This window comes from Camellia sinensis, chromosome 3 (assembly GCF_055761805.1).
Source record: "Camellia sinensis isolate YWXY chromosome 3, ASM5576180v1, whole genome shotgun sequence".
Classification (NCBI taxonomy): domain Eukaryota; kingdom Viridiplantae; phylum Streptophyta; class Magnoliopsida; order Ericales; family Theaceae; genus Camellia; species Camellia sinensis.
The window spans coordinates 45,243,719-45,267,155 of NC_138963.1; positions in this window are offsets into that span (position 1 = coordinate 45,243,719).

The following is a 23,437-nucleotide window of genomic DNA, read 5'->3' on the forward strand; positions in this document are numbered from 1 at the left end:
AAAGCAAATATGGCCAAAGTTTCTTTGTATGTAGTGTGAGTTGTTGTGCACTACTATTATGATAAGTTGAGACAATTTCAGTTGGGAAAAAAAAAAGAAGGAAAATTTATCTATAAAATTTTGAGGAATGATGATCTATTTAATTCCAAAGGTTTTTTTATAGACCAATTTATAGCGATTTCGGTTTTTGACCCATCACTTACTGTATTCCGAACTTAGGTTGGTATGATTTAGAATGGTTATTCACATATTGTTTCACTTTTTCCCTCTCTATTTTGGTAATCGGGTTGTAATTGTGTGTTAGGGACAGGTTGGTTGCTTGTTTTTCCAAACCAGTGATGCCCAGATTTTGGCTCTTCCGGTTGAGCGGGCATTCTTGCACTCGAGCGAGTTTCACAAATTTTGCTCCTCTGCTCGAGTGGCCATTCTTACGCTCGAGCAGGATTTGTCAATTCGCAGCATTTTTACAGATCTGCAAATACTGGGAGAATGCATTGGACGCTCGAGTGTCCAGTCTCATGCTCGAGCGGGGTCCTTCGTCTGCAAAACTTCTGAAAGAGCGTATCCCACGCTCGAGCGAAATTTTGTGTCTGACGCTCAAGCGTTACTTTCCACACTTGAGCGGACTGCGTGTATAACAGTCTGTGAAGATGATATTTTGAATCATTTTTTCTTTTCTCTCTCTCTAAAACTTTCCAAAAACCTAGATCTACACATTCTCTCTTTAAAACTCACATTCTTTCTAAGATTTCATCTAGATCCATTGCGATTTCCACTCTAGTGCCTTTGAGAAAAAGGTAGAGCGCTTTAAGGTTTTCATTTTGATCCGAATAGAAGTGGGTTTCAGTGTTCTCGGTGTTTCACTCTTGCTTGATTCATTTTCACTTTTTAAGGTAGGGATTTTTCTACACGTTCATATGGTTTTTAGCTTAGTTATTTGTTATTGTGTAACAATGGTGGGATTTGGAAATAGTTTGATCAAACTAGGGTTTGGGGGTGAAATGAAAAGAGGGGTTTTTGGTGAATATGAAATAAATGAGTTTGGGGGCTGAAAATATGTTCATACTGTGTCAAAATGATGGATTTTGGTACTTGGGTTGATATTTGGAAAAAATGGGTTTTTGCCCTAATTGGATCACATTGTTATTTTGTATAAATAATTGAAATTGCCATTGAAAATGTGAAATTGGATGATCTTTGATATAAATTGTGAAATTGAATATGTAGTATTTTACACCTTTGGAAGTTTTGAATAAACTATCTATTTGAGATTGAATATCTGTTTAGAGATAACTGTATTGGGCTATCGGTGGAGGATAGCTTTGACTGCTGTAGAAATTGCATGTGGATTAGGTGAATTGAAACTAATCTTTTGATGGTTGTCATTAAATATGGATGTGTTTAAATACATTGTATATGTATGTTTGTTTAAGAGGAGAAAGGAGATGTACTCCACGTGTGATTATGTGTTTAAATACATTGTATATGTATGTTTGTTTGGAAGGATAAAGTGGATAGACTCCATTGTTTGGGAGGAGAAAGGGGATGGACTCCATTATAATTAAGTTGGTCGGAGTGTCCTAGGTGAAAGTTTCGAAATTATACATAGGTGCCTAGCCCGCGGACGAAATATCCGTAAAATGGTAATTATAGTGCTTGTATAGCCTACGTTTACATAGGTCCCGTTTGACGGCTGCTTGCGAACGCAATATCTGTGAAATGGAAGCTTGAAGTGTTTGTACATATGCGTTGAATGATTTGAAAATTATTGAGTTGTAGCCTCAATTCAGTTGTTGAGAAGTAACAAAATGGACTAATGAATTGAGACAGATAAGTGAACGAAATATGAATTGAAAGTAAATGGATTAAGACTTGAAATGGATATCTTATGAGTATATAAGGTTGTGAAAAGTTTTACCACAAGCATCGTTTATGCACTTTGTGCTTATATCTCTGCTAAACTTCATATATTGTGTTAGATGATTCCTACTGGGCTGTGGCTCACCCTATATGGGAAAAACATTTTCAGGTAATGATGGAACGCCTCTACCAAGGCGATAACGTTGGAGAGATTTTCGGGAGCAAGAGCTTCTTATTTTGATTGTATATTTTTGGTAAAGACAAGGGCTTAAGATGTAATGAGCGAAGCTCACTTTTGTTGTAACTAAGTCAAGGCTTGGAAAAGTGTAAGCCAATAGGGCATTTATTTTTGTCAAACTCTTTTGTATCATTAACTCCATGTAATGAAAGGACTATTTACTCTGACTTATGCGATTATTAATATATGTTTTGGGTTATATCTATTGTGTATTTTGGGGGCGTAACAACTTGGTATCAGAGCGTACCGGGTTTGAATACTTTGGGTACATGCGAAGTGGTTAGTGCCACAATGGGTTTGTCTCACTTGCTAGAGACTTAAGTGTGAACGATATGTGTTTATATGACAACAAGCTTATGTGATTATTTGGGTATGGGATTAAATTTCTAAGATATTGATTGGGTCTACGGGTTTCTAGGAGTCATGTTAGAAAGGCACTTGATCACTGCTATTTCTAATTGGAACTCTAGCAACATCGCGGAATGGTTATTATCCGGAGATGAAAATTCGTATGTGTTTACGTGATTATATACTTATGTGGAGTGAATTACTGTTGTCCAATGTATTAAGACGTAAGTGAGTTAGCTTTGGCACATTTGTGAATGTGTTAATTTCTTTGTCACTTTCATTAGGATGTCAGGACGTAGTCATAGAGGTAGGCGTGGTAAGCCTAGGAGGCACGAGATGCCTATACCGGATGAAATTCTGGTGTAGGAGGAAGGGATTGGTCAGGCCAACATAGCCGAGCCAGTAGGTTAACAGGCCATGGGCGCCTTAGCTCACGAAATGGCCGGAGCATTGAGGGAATCTATGGACATTCTCATGATTGAGAATCAAGTTCAGGCCTAGGTCGCTAAGGCAGGGCCTTCTTTTCTGAAGAGGGAGTTCTTCTGGTCAAATCTGGATGAGGTTTTGGGCGATCCTAAGGAGCCACTGAAGGCAGATGAGTAGCTTGAATAGATGGTGAAGACTTTTGAGATGCTCGGCATCGAAGATGGAGGCTTGAGAGTGACCTTGGCGTCCTTCCAGTTGAAGGGAGACGTGGGTCAATGGTGGAAGTATGTGCAGGGACGCATTTGAGGGACTTAGAAGGCCTTCGTCGACGCCTTCCAGGAGAAGTTTTTGCCTCCCACTTTTAGGAAGAAGTTGAGGGACCAGTTTTCTGAGCTCAAGCAGTTGAACACACTTGTGGCTGAGTTTGAGGCCACCTTTACTAGCTTGTCTATGTTTACACCTAAGCTAGTGGCGATTGAGGAGCGCCGTTGTTTGGAGTTTGAGAAGCGGTTAAGGACCGGGCTCATGTTTAGAGTGGTCAGATCCATGATTAAAGACTATAGGCGCCTTGTGGAGGCAACGGCCTATCTTGAGACCATCATACAAGCTAAGGAGGAAAGAATGAAGGGCTCTAGGGGGAGTCAGGACAGTCAGGGGGACGGTAAGAAGCAGAGGGGTTCTAACCCTCAGACGTCCCAGAGAGCACAGTCAAGGCCTACTTTTCCAGTGCCAAGTTCGGGTTCTGCGGGAGGCAGTCAGGGAGATATGACTTGCTTTAAATGTGGTCAGTTAAGTCACAAGTCCCCAGCTTCCCCGAAGAGAGGAGGAGGGCAGCGAGTAGCATCGACTTCGATTCATTCTCAGGGCTAGAGTCAGGGTAGAGGGCAGCCACCCACTTGTTATCAGTGTGGTCAGGTGGGGCACCTAAAGAGGTCTTGCCCACAGTTGGGTAGCACATCTGGTGCGTTTGGTTCAAGGCAGACACAGAATCACCAGCCTACACAGACAGCACAGGCCTCGAGGGCTAACTAGGGAGCCTCTTTGGCTTAGTCAGTGCATCAGGTGTATGCTCCGAGGGGTGAGTAGGTTGAACAAAGACTTACTGGGCGTGTGTGTACTGTCACGATGCCAGATCTTGTACTTACACCTTCTATAGTGAGAGATACCTTCTTGTTTTGCAATTCACTTGCTAATGTGTTGATTGATACGGGTGCGTCCCATTCATTTATGCCATCTGCATTTGCATCAGTTTTGGGGTTGGAGCTGGCACAGTTAGCATCTCCTATTTGTGTAGAGTCATCTATTGGTGGTGAGGTCATCTTGAAACAGGGGTGTCGGGATTGTGACATAGAGGTTGCCGGCCGTCGACTTCCTTTTGCATTTGTTTTACATAATATGACTAGTTTTGATGTTATTTTGGATATGGACTGGTTATCGTCATACCGGGCTATTATAGATTGCTACAGTCAGAGGGTTACTGTATGTACCTTGAGTGGTGATTGTTTTTATTGCTTGGGAGACTGGGTGGATAGAGTCTTATCGTCGGCATATGACCTGTGTGGGCAGAGTGAACTCAGTTGCCTTCTTGTTAGCTTCTTGAGTAGTGACTGTGAGGAAGTCCAGGTTGAGTTGCCAAGGGTAGTTTGTGAATACCTGGATGTCTTTCCCGACGATCTTGTTAGTTTACCACCTCACTGAGAGATCGAGTTCTCTATTGATCTAGTGCCTGGCACGACACCGATTTTTATGGCACTGTATCGGTTTGCACCAGCTGAATTGAATGAGTTGAAGGTTCAACTCCAAGAGTTGTTAGATAAGGATTTTATCTGCCCTAGTACTTCATCTTGGGGAGGGTCGGCCCTCTTTGCTAAGAAGAAAGATGGAGCCTTGCGACTTTGTATCGATTATCGAAAGTTGAACTGGGTTACTGTTAAGAACAAATACCCAATGCCTCGTATAGATGATTTGTTCGATTAGTTGAAGGGGTCTTGTTGTTTCTCTAAAATAAACCTAAGGTCGGGTTATCATCAGTTGAGGGTAAAGGAGGAGGATATCCTAAAGACGACATTTTGTACGCAGTATGGCCATTATAAGCTCTTAGTGATGCCTTTTGGGCTAACCAATGCTCCAGCAGTATTTATGGATTTGATGAATCGGATCTTCTGTGAGTTCTTAGATCGTTTCGTGGTCGTCTTTGTGGACGACATTTTGATTTACTCACCTTCTGGGGAGGAACACGAGGAGCACTTGCGAGTGGTGCTTGATTTGCTTAGAGCCCATAAGCTATATACTAAGTTTGGGAAGTGTGAGTTCTAGCTGAAAGTGGTTAAGTTTTTAGGCCATGTAGTATCTGGCGAAGGGGTAGCTGTAGATTCATCTAAAATAAAGGCAGTGCTAGATTGGGCATAACCTAAGAACGCTTTTGAGATCCGTAGTTTCTTGGGGTTGGCCGGGTATTACCGTCGGTTCGTGAAGGATTTCTCTAGGCTAGCCTCACCTTTGACTAGACTGATGAGGAAGGAAGTTAAGTTTGTGTGGAACGAACCTTGTGAGAAGTCATTCCAAGAGCTTAAGGTTAGACTTACCACTACTCCAGTCTTGATTATTCCGGAGAGGGGTTTGGGTTATTTAGTTTATTGTGATGTCTCATGGGAAGGTTTGGGTTGTGTGTTGATGCAAGAGGGAATGTAGTAGCCTATGACTCATGGCAGTTAAAAACACATGAGAGGAACTACCCTACTCATGATCTAGAACTAGCAGTGGTGATATTTGCTTTGAAAATTTGGAGGCATTATCTGTATGGTGAGAATTTTGAGGTGTTTTCTGATCATAAGAGTCTGAAGTATCTGTTTACACAGAAAGACTTGAATCTGAGACAAAGGAGGTGGATGAAATTCATAAAGGATTATGATTTTAAGTTGCATTATCATCTGGGAAAGGCCAATGTTGTGACCGACGCCTTGAGTAAGAAGTCAATTAACAGCGTAGCTTGTAACGCCATCCAAGAATGGGAAATGTTGGGTACTCTTAGTGAGTTTGACTTAAATCTTAGTGAGTCTGTTGAGTCTGCATCCTTGTTTACAGTAGCTGCACAACCTATACTTGTGAACTGAGTGTTAGAAGCGCAGAGGGGTGATCTTGAGGTAGAAACCATCAGGGAGAAGATCTCCAGTGGGAAGGTGCAGAGGGGCTTGAGTGTGTATCCTGACCAGAGTGTGAGATACCGTGATCGTTTGTTTGTGCCAGAGTCTTGCCAAGAGGAAGTACTCCAAGAGTTTCATCATTCACGCCTTACGGTGCATCTTGGAGGCACAAAGATGTATTATGATTTGAGTCACCAGTTTTGGTGAAGAGTTATGAAGAAGGATGTAGCCGTGTTCGTATTGAAGTGCCTTACTTGTCAACAAGTGAAGGCTGAACATCAAAGGCCAGCAGGTCTGTTGCAATCCTTGCCTATAGTCGAGTGGAAGTGGGAGCATGTCACGATAGATTTTGTTGTGGACTCAACAGGGTAATGATGTCATTTGGGTGGTAGTTGACCGGTTAACCAAGTTTGCATATTTCATAGCTATGCGTGTAAGCGATTCAGTAGACTATCTTGTCGACCTGTACATTAGGGACATAGTGAGGTTGCATGGGGTCCTTGTGACAATTGTTTCGGATAGAGATCCACATTTCACAGCCTGATTGTGGCAGAGTTTGCAGAGTGCCTTGGGCACTAGATTGACCTTTAGTATTGCATATCATCCTCAGACTGACGGGTAGTCCGAGTGTACCATTCAGATCCTTGAGGATATGCTTTAAGGTTGTGTGCTTGATTTCAAGGGTTCGTGGGAGAGGCACTTGCCCTTAGTGGAGTTTGCCTATAATAACAACTTCCAATCGAGTATTGGTATTGCATCGTTTGAGGCCTTGTATGGCCGACCATGTAGATCCCTTGTGTGTTGGGCCGAGGTGGGTGATACACCTTTGTTGGGCCCAAACTTGGTGCGAGAAACGATGGAGAAAATGACTCTTATCCGTAAAAGGTTAGCTACGGCTCAAAGTTGCCAGAAGAGCTATGCCGACCATAGGAGGAGACCCTTGTCTTTTAAGGTAAGAGACCATGTGTTCTTAAAAATATCACCTAGACGGGGTTTGATGAGATTTGGGAATAGTAGAAAGTTATCCCCTCGGTTTATTGGTCCTTTTGAAATTCTTGAGTGGATTGGAGAGGTTGCTTATTGGTTGGCGTTACCGCCACAACTTTCCGAAGTGCGTGATGTGTTTCATATTAGTATGCTTTGGAAGTACGAGCCGGATCCAACGCACGTGTTGGATTGGACCGACTTAGAGGTAGATGAGGATACCTCTTATACGGAGAGACTGGTGAGAGTCTTGGATAGATGGGATGAAGTTTTGCAAGGCAAGACGATCCCCTTGGTTAAAGTATTGTGGAAACATCACGGAGTTGAGGAAGTAACTTGGGAACGTGAATTAGAAGTCCGTGAAAAACATTCGGACTTATTTGTTGATGTTTAAATTTTGTATTGAGGCTTTCATTATGTAAATAAAATGTAAAGACATTGTGTATGCTTTAATATGAGAAAATTGTATATGTTATGAGCATTTTGGAAACATGGATTTTATATAAACATTGCACATGTTTTGAGAATATGGAATATTGATGACGTTGTATTATTTTGGAAGCATTGTATATGTTATGTAAGTTTTAAGAACTCGGACTTTGATTAAACATTGTAAATGTTTTGGGATATTATGAATTTCATCTTAAATTGGGACTTGTGTATCAAGGCGATGAGAATGGATGACCAGAGAATGGGTCATGGTGATGAACTTGTAAGAATAAACCTGGTAGTGAATGGTTTAGTTATGATTTTGAACTTGATTTGTAATTTCGGGGACAAAATTCCTTAAGAGGGGAGGTAATAGCGATTTCAATTTTTGACCCATCACTTATTGTATTTCGGACTCGGGTTGGTATGGTTTAGAACGGTTATTCACATATTGTTTCACTTGTTCCCCCTCTACTTTGGTAATCGAGTTGTAATTGTGCGTTAGGGACAGGTTGGTTGCTTGTTTTTCCAAACCTGTGATACCCAAATTTTGGCTCTTACGCTCGAGGGGGCATTCTTGCGCTCGAGCGGGTTTCACAAATTTTGCTCCTCCGCTCGAGCGACCATTCTTGCACTCGAGCGGGATTTGTCAATTCGTAGCATTTTTGTAGATATGCAAATACTGGGAGAATGCATTGGACGCTCGAGCGTCCAATCTCACACTCGAGCGAGGTCCTTCGTCTACAAAACTTCTGAAAGAGCGTACCCCACGCTCGAACGCCACTTTTCACACTCGAGCGGAATTTTGTGTCTGATGCTCGAGCGTCACTTTCCACGCTCGAGCGGATTGCGTGTATAACAGTCCGTGAAGATGACATTTTGAATCACTTTTTCTTCTCTCTCTCTCTCTCTCTAAAACTTTCCAAAAACCTAGATCTACGCATTCTCTCTCTAAAACTCACCTTCTCTCTAAGATTTTATCTAGATCCATTGGGATTTCCACCCTAGTGCTTTTGAGAAAAAGGTAGAGCGCTTCAAGATCTTCATTTTGATCAGAATAGAAGTGGGTTTCGGTGTTCTCAATGTTTCACTCTTGCTTGATTCATCTTCACTCTTTGAGGTAGGGATTTTTCTACACTCTTATATGGTTTTTAACTTAGTTATTTGTTATTGTGTAATAATGATGGGATTTGGGAGTAGTTTGATCAAACCTAGGGTTTGAGAGTGAAATGAAAAGAGGGGTTTTTGGTGAATATGAAATAAATGAGTTTGGGGATTGAAAATATGTTCATGCTACGTCAAAATGATGGATTTTGGCACTTGGGTTGATATTTGGAAAAAAGGGTTTTTGCCCTAATTAGGTCAAATTGCTATTTTGTATAAATAATTGAAAATGTGAAATTAGATGATCTTTGATATAAATGGTGGAATTGAATATGTATTATTTCACACCTTTGGAAGTTTTGAATAAACTATCTATTTGAGATTGAATATCTGTTTAGAGATAACTGTATTGGGCTATTGGTGAAGGATAGCTTTGACTGTTGTAGAAATTGCATGTGGATTAGGTGAATTGAAACTAATCTTTTGATGGTTGTCATTGAATATGGCCGTGTTTAAATACATTGTATATGTATGTTTGTTTGGGAGGAGAAAGGGGATGTACTCCACGTGTGATTATGTGTTTAAATACATTGTATATGTATGATTGTTTGGAAGGATAAAGTGGATAGACTCCATTGTTTGGAAGGAGAAAGGGGATAGACTCCATTATAATTTAGTTGGCCGAAGTGTCTTGGATGAAAGTTTCGAAATTATACATGGGTGCCTAGCCCGCAGACGAAATATCCGTAAAATGGTAATTGTAGTGCTTGTATAGCCTACGTTTACATGGGTCCCGTTTAACAGCTGCCCGCGAATGAAATATCTGTGAAATGGAAGCTGGAAGTTCTTATGCATATGCATTGTATGATTTGAAAATTATTAAGTTGTAGCCTCAATTCGGTTGTTGAGAAATAACGAAATGGACTCATGAATTGAGACAGATAAGTGGACGGAATATGAATTGAAAGTACATAGATTAAGACTTGAAATGGATATCTTATGAGTATATAAAGTTGTGAAAAGTTTTACCATAAGCATTATTTATACACTTTGTACTTATATCTCTGCTAAACTTCGTATATTGTGTTAGATGATTCCTACTGAATTGTGGCTCACCCTATATGGGAAAAACATTTTCAAGTAATGATGGAATGCCTCCACCAAGGCAATAGCGTTGGAGAGATTTTCGAGAGCAAGAGCTTTTTATTTTGATTGTATATTTTTGGTGAAGCCAAGGGCTTAAGATGTAATGAGCGAATCTCACTTTTGTTGTAATCAAGTCAAGGCTTAGAAAAGTGTAAACCAATAGGGCATTTATTTTTGTCAAACTCTTTTGTATCATTAACACCATGTAATGAAAGGACTATTTACTCTGACTTATGCGATTATTAATATATGTTTTGGGTTGTATCTATTGTGTATTTTGGGGGTGTGACAAATTAGTCCAATTAATTTTGGAAAGATAGATTTAATATATTATTTGAAAATTAGATTTACTGTTATACGCTTATTTCTATTATGTTTCCTTATCTTTTTTTTTTTTTTTCTTTCTTTCTTTTGTGCTAGAAAGGTATGACACACAATCTATGAGAATCAAATTTGGGATGAAATTTTATATGAGAATCTTTTTTATTGGGAAAACATTTCAAAAGGAGTACAAAAATGACTTGAAATATGGAATTCTTCAAACATTTCAAAAGGATGTGAGATTCTTCAAACATTTCAAAAGAAGTACAAAAACTAAACTTTGGGCAAATGTATAATTTCAAACTATAATACTCCAATGTAACATTCAAACATAATACTCCAATATAACACTAAAAAAAAACTCCTTGGTGTAACACTCTAATGTAATATACAAAAAAATTTCTTAGTGTACTTTTTTTCCAAACGTAACACTTCAGTGTAACACTCCATAAAAAGGATGTGAGATTTTTCAAACTATTCCAAAAGGATGTTGTAGCACTTGTGCCTTTTAAAGCCTTTGGTAAATGTATTTGAACCCTTTATTCTATTTTGGGAACCTTTGGTGTTGTTGTACTTTAGTTTTGGAGGAATACAAATTGATTTAAACTTGTTGGGTTTTGTTGTTCACACTTATTCTTGTCAAAAGTTCCTTGGAGACTTAGAAATTCTATAGCGATCCCGGGTTTACCCTTGTTGTACAGTGATCCGGACATGTGTCCGTGGATGTTGGTTGTTGTTTATTATCGTGTTTGCATCCTTTGTACTTTGTATTTTGAGTTATGGGATGTGTTGGGCAGGTTTGTTACAGGTTGGTTGTGTTTGGGAGCCTAGTGTTGCTGCCCAGATTTTTGGTCCTTCGCTCGAGCGAGGAGTTTGTCGCTCGAGCGAGAGTAGTGTTGCGTCTAGTTCTGGACCTGAGAGTTGCCTTTCTTGGCTCGAGCGAGCTTTTCTTGGCTCGAGCGAGCTTTTCTTGGCTCGAGCGGTCTGGGTTTTCCTTCGCTCGATCGAGAACTTCTTGGCTCGAGCGAGAGTTTTCTGTGTCTGGTCGCTCGAGCGACCAAGTCTTCGCTCGAGCGAGCGTGTTTTATATCAGCGGACAGTAGCGTCTTAAACATCACTTTTTCAGTTCCTTTCTTTGAGCAAAACCTAAATCCGACACCCTCTCTCTCTAAACTTGCACTCTCTCTAAGATTTGATCTCCCTAGGGTGTGAATCTAGCCTAGGGCTTTTGTTAAAAAGATAGAGGGCGTTGAGGGCTTCGATTTAATCTGAAAAAGTTTGGATTTGGAGCACGTTGATCTTCGAGTCTTCATCTCCTTTTGGGCTAAAACTTCAAGGTAGGGATATCCTACTCCTCTCTATGGGTTTTGTCTTTAAATTTTGGCATTTTGAGATGTTGGGGTTGGTTTGGTAATTTTGTGAAAGTTTGGGGCTTTTGTGCAATTTTACAAAAGTTGGGGTTTTAATTCATAATAAACCTAGATGCATGTTTGGCATAGAAAAATGGAATGATTGTTGAATCATTGATGAAAATGGGACCTAAGGGTTGAAATGTTAATTATGGGAATTGACCTAATTACATTGTTTAATTAATTGGGATAATTAATTAAGAAGAATGAAGAAATGAAATGTTGATTGAATATCCATTGTGCATTTATTTTCTGTTTAGAAATAACTGCTTTGGGCTATCGGTGGAGGATAGTCGTGATTGTTGTAGACAATGCATGATGATTAGGCAAACTGAAAACTAATCAATGAAGTGTGTCATGGAACTTGACGGTTGATAGAATACATTAATTGTATGTATTGGGTGATTGTATATAGAACCAATGTGTTTATATACGTTATGTGTAGAGGAGGAGATAAGGGATGTACTCCGCGGTTTAGGGGAAGATAGGGGATGTACCTCTAAACCGGATAGTGTTGGGAGAAGATAGGGGATGAACTCCGTAGACACAGCTCATATGCTTGTCTAGAGAAGTGAAGATAGAGCTTATATGCTTATCTTTGTGATGTGTGGATATAGCTTTTATGCTTATCTGTGGATATTGTTGTTATACATATCTGTTGTAGAATGTGGATATAGCTTATTTGCTTATCTGAGAATGTGGATATTGTTGTTATACATATCTGTTGAGCATGTGGGTAGTGCTTATATGCCTATCTGTTGAAAAAGGGGAAATGAAAAGTAATTGGGACTTGTAAGTCGTTTGACATAAATATATGATTTATGTGATTGTATCAGTGTTGGCCATCTATCAATTGCTAATCTTTTAGTCATTGTTCATGGTTGGTTTAGTATATTTCTACTGGGCTATGGCTCACCCTATATGGGAATATCATTTTCAGGTGCAGGAAGCATGCCACCTCCAAGGACATAGCTGGGAGGCTAGTGGCGGACATACTTTTGTCGCTTAACTTTTGATGTATTACATGTAACTTCAAGCCTAGGGCTTAATGTGTAAACGAGTTAGTACTCTTTTGTTGTAACCAAGTGTTAACTTGGAAAGCTGTAAGCCCGTAGGGCATTTTGTTTTGATGTTAACATGTAATACTTATGTAATGGAACTCTAATGAATAAAAGAATGTGGTTAGTTTATATGTAAATGCATGTCTTATCTGATGGGTTTAATGTTGTTATTTTGAGGGCGTTACAAATTCCATTTTAGGGTCGACACCAGCCTTCCTAGGGTCGACCCTTACCTGTTGATAAAGTTCTGGATGTGTTGCTGGAACATAGGGTAGACACCAGACTGGGAGAGGGTCGACCCTTTCCTGTCTGTGTGTTGGTTGCTGGAACATAGGGTAGACACCAGACTGGGAGAGGGTTGACCCTCTTCTGTCTGTGTGTTGGTTGCTGGAAGATAGGGTAGACACCAGTCTGGGGTAGGGTCGACACTTGCAATGCAATTAAAGCTTTCCTAGATTTTTTTTCCTCTTTGGTGTCGACACCATTGTTGCAAGGGTCGACACCTGCGACTTTTTCCCAGATTTTTCTATCGGTTTGGGTCTACTTTTTGCGGATATTTTGACTAGATATTTTGAGTTAACTTTGGGGCTTATATCTATTTCGATCTAGTACTATATAAAGGCCCTTACTTGACATTTTCTCTCACTTTTTCTTCCCTTTCCTCTCTCTAAACCGTGAAACAGCTTCTCTCTCTTTCAAAAGACACTTTTCACTCAAAGATCCTTAGATCTACTTGGTTAAAGACCTCTACTCACCTTGCTCCTTTGAGATAAAGTGTAGAGCTTGTCGAGGGCTTCATTTTGATAGGAGCAAAACTTGGTTTCTCCTCCGTCGACTTTTGGGTTTTTCTTCCTTCTTCCCCTTCTAAACTTGAGGTAGGGATATTCTACTCTCCTATATGAGTTTTAACATAGATATTGTCATCTTGTATAGATGGTGTGACTTGAGAAGGTTTTTGGTAAATTTTTGGTTAGTTCCTATGTATATAAAAGAGGGGTTTCCTATTTGAGTCCTTTATGGGCATGAAGGGTCTTGAATATGTTAAGGCTTGAGGGGAGTTGATGAAATTCGGTCTTTGGTATAATATTTGATAAAGGGGGAGATTTGCCCTAATTTGATTAAACAAGTTATTTTGTATAAATAACAAGATTGGTTCGGAAATTTTGGAATTAAAGGAACATGTTATTAAATGCTATGGTTGGATTTATGAATTACTCACCTTTGGAAAAGTTGATAAATTATCTATTGTTAGATTTATTTATCTGTTTAGAAATATCTGCTTTGGGCTATCAGTGAAGGATAGCCATAATTGTTGTAGAAATTGCATAATGATTAGGTAAATTGAAACTAATCGATTGATTTATGTCATTGAATATGACGGTTGTATTTACACGTTGAATATGTGCTTTAATTGATCATTGTATATGACAAGCTGTTTAAATACATTGCACATGTATTTTGTTTGGGAGAAGAAAGGGGATGTACTCCATGGTTTGGGAGGAGATAGGGGATGTACTCCATAGTTTGAGAGGAGATAGGGGATGTACTCCATGGTTTGGGATGAGATAGGGGATGTACTCTCAAACCTGTTTGGAGGAGATAGGGGATAGACTCCATTGATAACTAAATTGGCCAGAGTGTCCAAGGTGAAAGTCCCGAAATCTTGTTTACGTTTGCATAACGTAGATGAATTGAAGTATTGAAGTATTATTAATATGAGTTGTAGTTTCATTTTGAATTGAAGCATGAAAGAGTTAATGATATGAGTTGTAGTCTCATTTTAAATTGACTATGATTAAAATGTTGATAGTATGAGTGGTAATCTCATTTTGAACTGTTCGGATAAACAATGAACCATATCTATGAATTGATTTGGATAATGAAATGGAAATGAATTGAAATATGGTTGTGAATATGGATTGGTTATGGAAGAGATGTACGTTGGTTTATATGAGTTAAACATTTATCAAATGCTAATGTTTTATTTAATTCTCATATTATGTTTAGCATATCTCTATTGGGCTTTGGCTGTGACAACCCTCACCACTGTTTACTGATAACACCACTGATTAGTGCTAATCTGTGATTAAGCATGTTAATTGACTGACTGACTGAAATTCTGAATCGATTGATTGATTGTGCTAGTTTGAATGCAATTCTATCTGTTGACTGTTAAATTACCTGTTCATGTTTTATGTTTTAAACTGCGAACTGAAGGCCTTATCAGTGGCCGAATCTGAAATTAATTGATGTTTTGTGCTAATTAAGATTTATATGATTTTATGGTATATTTAATTGAAATGTGATTTGGTATGATTAAATTAGATTAAATGTTGATAAATTACAAGAGTTGGCCTTATTTACCAATTTGCCACATTAGTGGCCCATTACATGGGACCTATTGGGATTTGCTTTCATCTCATTTTGTACATTTCATCAGCCACTCCTTGAGCCTTAGCCGACTAGAGAGAGAGAGACTTAGAAGAATTGATTTCATCTTATATTTTCTTGGAGACTTGAAGAATTTGTACAAGATTTGTGCAATTGAGCTTATATTCTTGAGTTTGAGGGCCTAAGGTAGTGTGTCCATCCTTTTAATTGTGAATTTAAGTTAGTTTTTTCATGTTTCATGCTAAATTGAAGAGTTGAGCCTAGAATTGGTTTAGATTGTTGAATTGAAGCTCATTCCTTGCATGCATGTGCATATCTTGAAGTTTAGAGTAGTTTTCATGGAAATTATTGTATGCATGTCCATATTATTATTGAAGTCCATGAATTCATCTTGTTATAGAAAGAGTTGGCTCATTTGTTCATGTTTTGAAAGCTTGAAGTTGATTAAATTCATGCATGTTATGTTTTACATCATGTTCATGGAATTTGTTTGAATTTGTGTTCAATTGAACTACCTTTGGGCCTTGATTTTACAAATTGAGCTTTGAATCATGTTAAACTGTGAATTTGCAAGTATTTTCCAGAAAATTGGCCCAAGAGGATCGAATTTGATGCATTGAAACTTGATTTTGAGCTTGAGGTTCAAATCTGGAAATTCCAGATTTTGGACTCCCGCTCGAGCGAGAAATTCATGCATCCAGCACTTTTGCTGTGTTTACAGTCCGCTCGAGTGGGGTTTTGCACACTCGAGCGAGGACTTGTGTCACACGCTCGAGCGGGTATCGAGCGCCCATCGAGCATGATTTTCACACATCCAGTACTTTTTCAGTCCGCTCGAGCGAGAAAGTTTACGCTCGAGCGGAGACTTTTGTTTGCATGTCCGCTCGAGCGGGGAAACCCACGCTCAAGCGGGACCTTTGTTTTCTGAAAATTCTGAAAATATTTTTAAAGTGCATCTTTGCATCCTCATTCCATTCTAGGCATTCTTAGGCCTAGTTTAAGGCATCTTAATGAGGATATTGATGTAGAACCACACCGAGGCAAATTAGGGATTAAGTTATTATTTTCCCAGCTGTGTAGCTTAGTGTGTGTTCACTCTGTAACTGTGTAGGGTTGGCATCCGCGGACGTGTATTTGCTTATCTGTAGCCCAGAACTCTGTGAGTAACAATGTTGTAAAGATATGTTCAATTGAGATTATTTTCTGAACAAATGACTGTACTGCTTTATGAAATGACACTGTTTACTGAATGAATGTTTGTCCCATTTGTGAACTGTATTCGTGGCATCCATAGCAATATACTGTTACTGAACTGTTACTGCTACTGTTACAGAGATCTCTGTCGGTTCCCATGTTTGGAACCATTATTGATGGCCATCATTGACTGCTCGGTCTATTAAGACCTACTGTACTACTTTGCTATTAGATGTACCACATATGACTATTATAGTTTCTGAATGGCTGTTATGGCATGAATTATGAGCCACAAACTGAATGACTGATATACTGTTTAAATGACTGTTTTCAATACTGAAAGGACATTCATTCTTAACCTCTTTACGCATATGTTATTCACTGGGTTTTAGCTCACTGCTCATATATATATATGTAGGTGTACAGGTACCGGACCGTTGCTAGGAGCGTCGGGCTAAGCTCCTGTTTTGTCAAAGCCAACCACTGTGCCTCACTGCGAGGTTCTAAGTCCTTCAAGCCAGGGCTTTTGGGGTGTTTTAGTTTCCTCCCTTTTTTGTATCTGTTTTGTAATTACTGTATAGACTGAATGATGTGGTACTATACTGTTCTAATAGGGATTAAGTCCCTGTCCTGAATGATTGTATATATTGTACATACTGTTTTGGTACTGATTGTATATATATATATATATGAAAAGTCTTTTTGCATACAGACTGTCACAGCTCATTGGACATCTTTTAATTACTGTTTTGGCTTCTGCCAGCCCCTGTACTCTGTATTACTGTTAAGCAGGCCTTCGGTAATCTCGGATTACTGGCCGGTTACGGTGCTAAACCCATAGGGACGGGTTTGGGTCGTGACATACCCTATATGGGACATCATTTTCAGGTACAGGTGATATGCCGCCTCCAAGGATGTAGCTTGGGAGGTTTAGAAGCTGAAGGCTTATTTTTGTAGTTATCTTTTGTATTACATGTAATTCAAGCCAAGGGCTTAATATATTAAGAGTTAGAACTCTCTTTTGTTGAAACCAAGTGTTGACTTGGAAAGTTGTAAGCCCGTAGGACATTTACTTTTGTTTTCAACATGTAATATTTTTTTGTAATGGGTACTCTGATAAATGAATATATGTTTATTTCTCCTATGTCTATGGATGTCATGAATGTTTGGTTTATATGTATTATTTTGAGGGCGTTACAACTTGGTATCAGAGCGTACCGGGTTTGAATACTTTGGGTACATGGGAAGTGGTTAGTACCATAATAGGTTTGTCTCACTTGTTAGAGACTTAAGTGTAATGTTATGTGCTTATGTGATAACATGATTATGTGACTATATGGGTATGAGATTTAATTTCTAGGATGTTGATCGAGCCCATGGGTTTCTGGGAGTCTTGTTGGAAAGGCACTTGATCACTGCCATTTCTAACTGGAACTCTAGCGACGCCACGGGACGGTCATTATCCGAAAATGAAATTCGTAAGTGCTTATGTGACTATGTGCTTACATGGTGTGACTTACAGTTGTCCAATGTATTAGGATGCGAGTGAAATAGCTTCGACACATTTGTGAATGTGCTAATCCTTTTGTTACCTTTCTTAGGATGTCAGGACGCGGACGAGGTGGTAGGCGTGGTAGGCCTAGAAGGTAGGAGGTGCCTATACCGGATGAGATTCCAGCACAGGAGGAGGGTGTTGGTCAGGCCAATGTGGTCGAACCGGTTGGTCAGCAAGCCATGGAAGCCTTAGCCCGCAAGATGGCCGGAGCTTTGAGGGAATCTATGGGCATTCTCCGAGCTGAGAATCAAGCCCAGGCCCATGTAGCCGAAGCAGGGCCTTCTTTCTTAAAGAAAGAGTTTTTCCGGTCGAATTTGGATGAGTTTTTGGGTAATCCTAAGGAGCCACTGAAGGCTGATGAGTGGCTTGAGCAGATGACGAAGACGTTTGAGATGCTTGGCATCGAAGACGGGGCCTTGAAGGTGACCTTGGTGTCTTTCCAGTTGAAGGGAGACGCGGGTCAGTGGTGGAAGTTCATGCGGGGTCGTATTTGAGGGACTTGGGAGGCTTTCGTTGATGTCTTTCAGGAGAAGTTTTTGCCTCCCACTGTCAGGGAGAAGTTGAGGGACCAGTTCTGTTGGCTCAAGCAGCTGAACACACCTGTGGCGGAGTTTGAGGCCACCTTTACTAGCCTATATAGGTTTGCACCTGAGCTAGTGGCATCTGAGGAATGTCGTTGTCTTGAGTTCGAAAAGAAGTTAAGGACTGGGCTCAAACTTAAGGTTGCTGGGTCCATGACTCGGGAGTATGGGCGCCTTGTGGAAGCTGCGGCCCATCTTGAGATTATTATGCATGAGGAGGAGGAGAGAATGAGGGGCTCTAAGAGGAGTCAAGATGGTCAGGGGGACAGCAAGAGGCAAAGGGGTTCTAACCCTCAACAGTCCTAGGGAGTTCAGCCGAGGTCTACCTTTCCAGTGCCTAGTTCAGGTTCTGGAAGAGGCGGACATGAAGACTTCACTTGTTTCAAATGTGGTCAGCTGGGCCATAAGTCTTCAACTTGCCCGTAGAGGAGAGGAGGGCAGCATGCATCATCATCTTCGGCTCGCCCTCAAAGCCAAAGTCAGGACAGAGGCCTGTTGCTTTCTTGTTATCAGTGTGGGCAGGCGGGGCACCTGAAGAGGTTTTGCCCGCAGTTAAGTGACACATCTGGTGCTTCTGGTTCGAGGAAGACACAGAGCCATCAGCCAGCTCAGTCAGTTCAGGCCTCGAGGGCCAACCAGGGAGCCTCTTCGGCTCAGTCTGTGCAGCAGCCTTATGCTCCGACGGGTGAGCAGGTTGATCAGAGGCCTACAGGGCGCGTGTATGCTGTTACAACGCAGGACCTAGTACCAGCTCCGTCTGTTGTGAGAGGTACCTTTTTGTTTTGCAACTTGGTTGCCAATGTGTTGATTGATACGGGTGCATCTCATTCCTTTATATCTGTTGCATTTGCATCTATTTTGGGGTTAGAGTTGGCGCAGTTAGCTTCTCCTATTTGTGTTGTATCACCCATTGGGGATGAGTTGATTTTAAAACAAGGGTGTCGGGGCTGTGATATAGAGGTAGCTGATCATCAGTTTCCATTTTCTTTTGTATTGATGGATATGTCGGGTTTTGATATAATTTTGGGTATGGACTGGTTATTGTCATATCGGGCTGTTATTGATTGCTACCGCCAGAGGGTTACTGTATGTACCTTGAGCAGGGATTGTTTTCATTTCTTGGGAGATCGGGTTGGTAGAGTCTTGCCACCGGTGTATGATCCGCAAGGGCGGAGTGAGCTTAGTTGTCTTCTCGCTAGCTGTATGAGTAGTGTGTGTGATGAGACCCAGACTGAGTTACCAAGAGTGGTTTGTGAGTACTCGGATGTTTTTCCCAAGGATCTTGTTAGTTTACCACCCCACCGAGAGATCGAGTTCTCTATTGATTTAGTGCCTGGCACGGCACTAATTTCCATGGCACTGTATCACTTTGCCCCAGCCGAGAGTGAGCTGAAAATTCAGCTCCAGGAGTTATTAGATAAGGGTTTTATCCGCCCTAGTACTTCGCCGTGGGGAGCACCGGCCTTCTTTGCTAAAAAGAAAGATGGGGCTTTGAGACTTTTCATTGACTATCGAAAGCTAAACTAGGCTACGGTTAAAAACAAGTACCCTATGCCTCGTATAGATGATCTATTTGACCAGTTGAAAGGGTCCCGTTGTTTCCCTAAGATAGACTTAAGATCGGGTTACCATCAGTTGAGGGTCAGGGAGGAGGATATCCCGAAGACGGCATTCCGTACGCGGTATGGCCATTATGAGTTTCTGGTGATGCCTTTTGGGCTCACCAAACTATTTTTTGAAGTTGAGTTTTAAAAGTTTGATGTGATATGTGAAATAAGAAAATTTGTTTGATGATGAGTTTTCAAAATAGTTTTTAAAACTTAATTCAACATATAATTGATAATCAAACACACAACTCATAACTCGATATCCATATTTTTTATCAACAGTGATAACCAAACTATTTTTAAAATAATCAAATAAAAAAATGATTTCTTTTTTCAATTAATTGTTTTTAAGTAATTTTTTTGAATAATTTTTTTTTCAAATAAATTTTTTTCTTCAAATAACTTTTTGTCAATTAATTTTTCTGTCAATTCATTTTTTAGGCTTGTATAAACATTTTGTGCAATACGTTTTCAATATTTTTCAAAAATTTTGTTCAAATCAACACGTTTGGAGATTACATATTGATAAAAATTAACAAAAACTAATTTATTAAATTTTTTTAAATACAAACCAAAACGTAGACGTTACCAAATATTATCAACATTTTTTCATTTGTTAAATTTTATTAATTTAATAAAAAAATTCTTTATGTTGTACTGTTTTTGTAGGTTCATTATTGTCTCTCACTCCTACCTCTCACCCGTGAAGCTCATATTATTGGGGGCTATTGATTGATATTTGACTATAAAATGACCAACTTGCCCCTCTTTCATAGAATGTCAAATTGCTATATAAGTATAAAATGAAAAGGGCAACAGTGTAATTTCACTCATGCAATAGATCCCCTCTCTCCTATGTTGGGTGTTAGTTGGTCACTGTTCAATAAAGGAAAAGAAAAAAGAAGCCAAAAATGAGCCACAGATTGTCAGTGATTAGTACATGAAAGAAATGAAAAATAAATAAGAAGTGCTATAAGTTAGTACTGGATGAAAAAAAAAAAAAAAAAAAAAAAAAAAAACCAACTTCTGGAGTTGAGCCTTTATATAAGTTAGCATCTTCATTTGTTTAACTACACCATCTTCACCATCTCATTCCAACAACTTCAACAACTTCTTCACCATACAATATTGACTAAATTCAATGTAGATATCTGTGTAAAAGAAGAGAGAAGAGCTTTCATAAGAGGTTAGTTTGAACCACAGCTTCATATTCTTCATAGCTTCACAATTTTAGAGCTGAGCTGCAGAAAGTCGAAAAATCCACCAAACGGGACAACCGGCTGGTCATCCCGCCAGTCAACCGGTTTTAGTCCCAGCTTCCACTAGTTTGCTTGCCTTTTGCGCTCAGTTTGGCTATCTTTTGGTTGCCTTTTGTACCAGCTGCAGAGGCTCAGTTTGCCTATTTGTTGCTTTTTTTTTCACACCCTTTTCATATATTTTGCTATACATCTTTCATACATTTTTTATACATTTTTCTTAACTTTTGCAGTCATTATGCCGAGAACAAAAAGAGCGAGACCCGAACGTGGCGAAACTCTAACCTTTCACAACGTCAACAACAACAATAACATCATCACTATCCAACTATTGATTTTCTCGCATACAATCACAAACAAGCTTATTCAAATTTTGTTAATCGACCAATTGTTACGGGGAGAAAGGTAAATCTACTTTCTCAATATGATCCACTGTTGCTTGGCAAACTGGATACGATGGGATGGTTACCTTTAACTAATTTACCACGTAAGGTATATCCTCATCTTGTATATTTATTTTACCTTTACTTGAGACCTACTGAGGGACAAATGGAACAGTGTAGTCTGACCTCTAATGTGAAAGGTAAAGTAATCACATTAAACCCCCACACTTTTGCACAAATTATTGGAGTTCGGACAGGGGATTTGCAATGCCATTTTCAAACTGAATCTCAGTTAGCTAACATTGTTGGTGATCTAACTGAGATTTATACCACAATTTGTGAGAACCGATTTGCCGGTACTAATTTACAAGCAAGACATTTAAAACCCCACCTTCGTATTCTTTATCGATGGATAGTTGAAAATGTCACTCCCAAAAAAGGACATTTTGCTGTTGTTCCATGTTTTAATGTTTATTTGTTATATTGGTTTGAAATTGGACAAACATTAGATTTATGCTACATATTATTTAAAGAAATGATGGTTACAAATCTTGGTACTCTCAGTGGCCAGTCACTACCTTTTGGAGCTTTGTTAACCAAAATTTTCAAAGCGCATCTGTAGACACCCCATTTTTGACCGACCTTAAGACTTAGACGTCACCAGTTGAGCGCTTGGTGATATTGCATAAAGTGCTCGTTCAGAAGTTTCAGAGTCGCGGCCGTGAGCTCTGCCTCCGGACTTCCGAACCCTCTTCCGTGCCTTACCTCGGTTCGCGAACCAGACTTGGTTTTCTCTGTTTCTTTTCCTGAGGGAAGGGAGAGGTCCCGTAGACCATCTCTCAATGTCCGTAGGCTACATTTCATGGTCGTAGGCCATTTTGCCCATTTCGGAGCCCGGTTCCCGGTTTTCGGGACTGTTGGCCGTGTGCCTCGGTTCGGGACCGCCTAACCATCTCCGTTTGCTCTGGTTTTTGGCATATGTCTTATTTTCTCCCTTTTTAGGGACACTGGGGTCTGAGAAACCCACTTCGTGGCCGAACGCCACTTTCGGTGCTTAGCAGCCCTTTTTCGGGACCCCGAACTGCGTGTTTTGGCCCCCGAGGGTTTGTTTTGCATCGGTTCTTGTTCATTTTTGGCAGGTGCCTCTGTTTTATCACCAGGGAGGTCATTGAAGGGTGGGAGGCCAGCAATTATCTTGGCAACCAGTTATATTCCATTTTCGCCCTCCGACACCCGTTTTTCGCACTTCCGAGCCAATGTTGAACACCTTGGAGCTACTTTCTTCAACCCCAAACCACATATTTGTGATGTACACACATGGGAGGACCCTAAAACTTCATGGCCGGCCAGAAAATCCAATTGACCCTTTTGAACTCCTCCTTCCGAGCCAATATTGAACAACCTGGGCCCGTTTTCTTGAACTTTGAACCACATATTTGTGTTGTACACACATGGGAGGATCCTAATATCATATGGCCGGCCACTATTTCCTTTTGACCCTTTTGAACCCCTCCTAAAATTGGCTTGTTCTCTCTCCTGTTTTAGAATTTCCAAATTCGAATCACAGGGTTGTAATGAGGAGGCATGGGAGGACACCATTATGTGGTGGCCGGCCACTATTTCAAGTTGACCCTTTTGACCCCTAGCCGGCCGGCTAGGGGGTGTGGCCGGCCAGCCACCTGCAACCAAAATACTTGGTCGGCCGTAATCCTCACACTGTTCACTTTACAGCTGTATAGCTTTATCCCCCGGAAAATATCTGTATCCAGGGGATATTTTGTGGGGGAAAGTTGGCCTCCTTTTCCCCCACCTTTACACCCCCTTTTTGGTCCATATAACCAGCAGGCAATATCATATTTTGGGGTTAGAAAAAATTGTCTTCAAGCCTCAATACACATATCTCCCTCCATCTTCCTCATTTTCCTAAAAATCCTTAAGTCCTACACCTTGTTTTCTTCATCACCACCAAGCTCTACCACCACCACTCCACTTCAGCAGCAA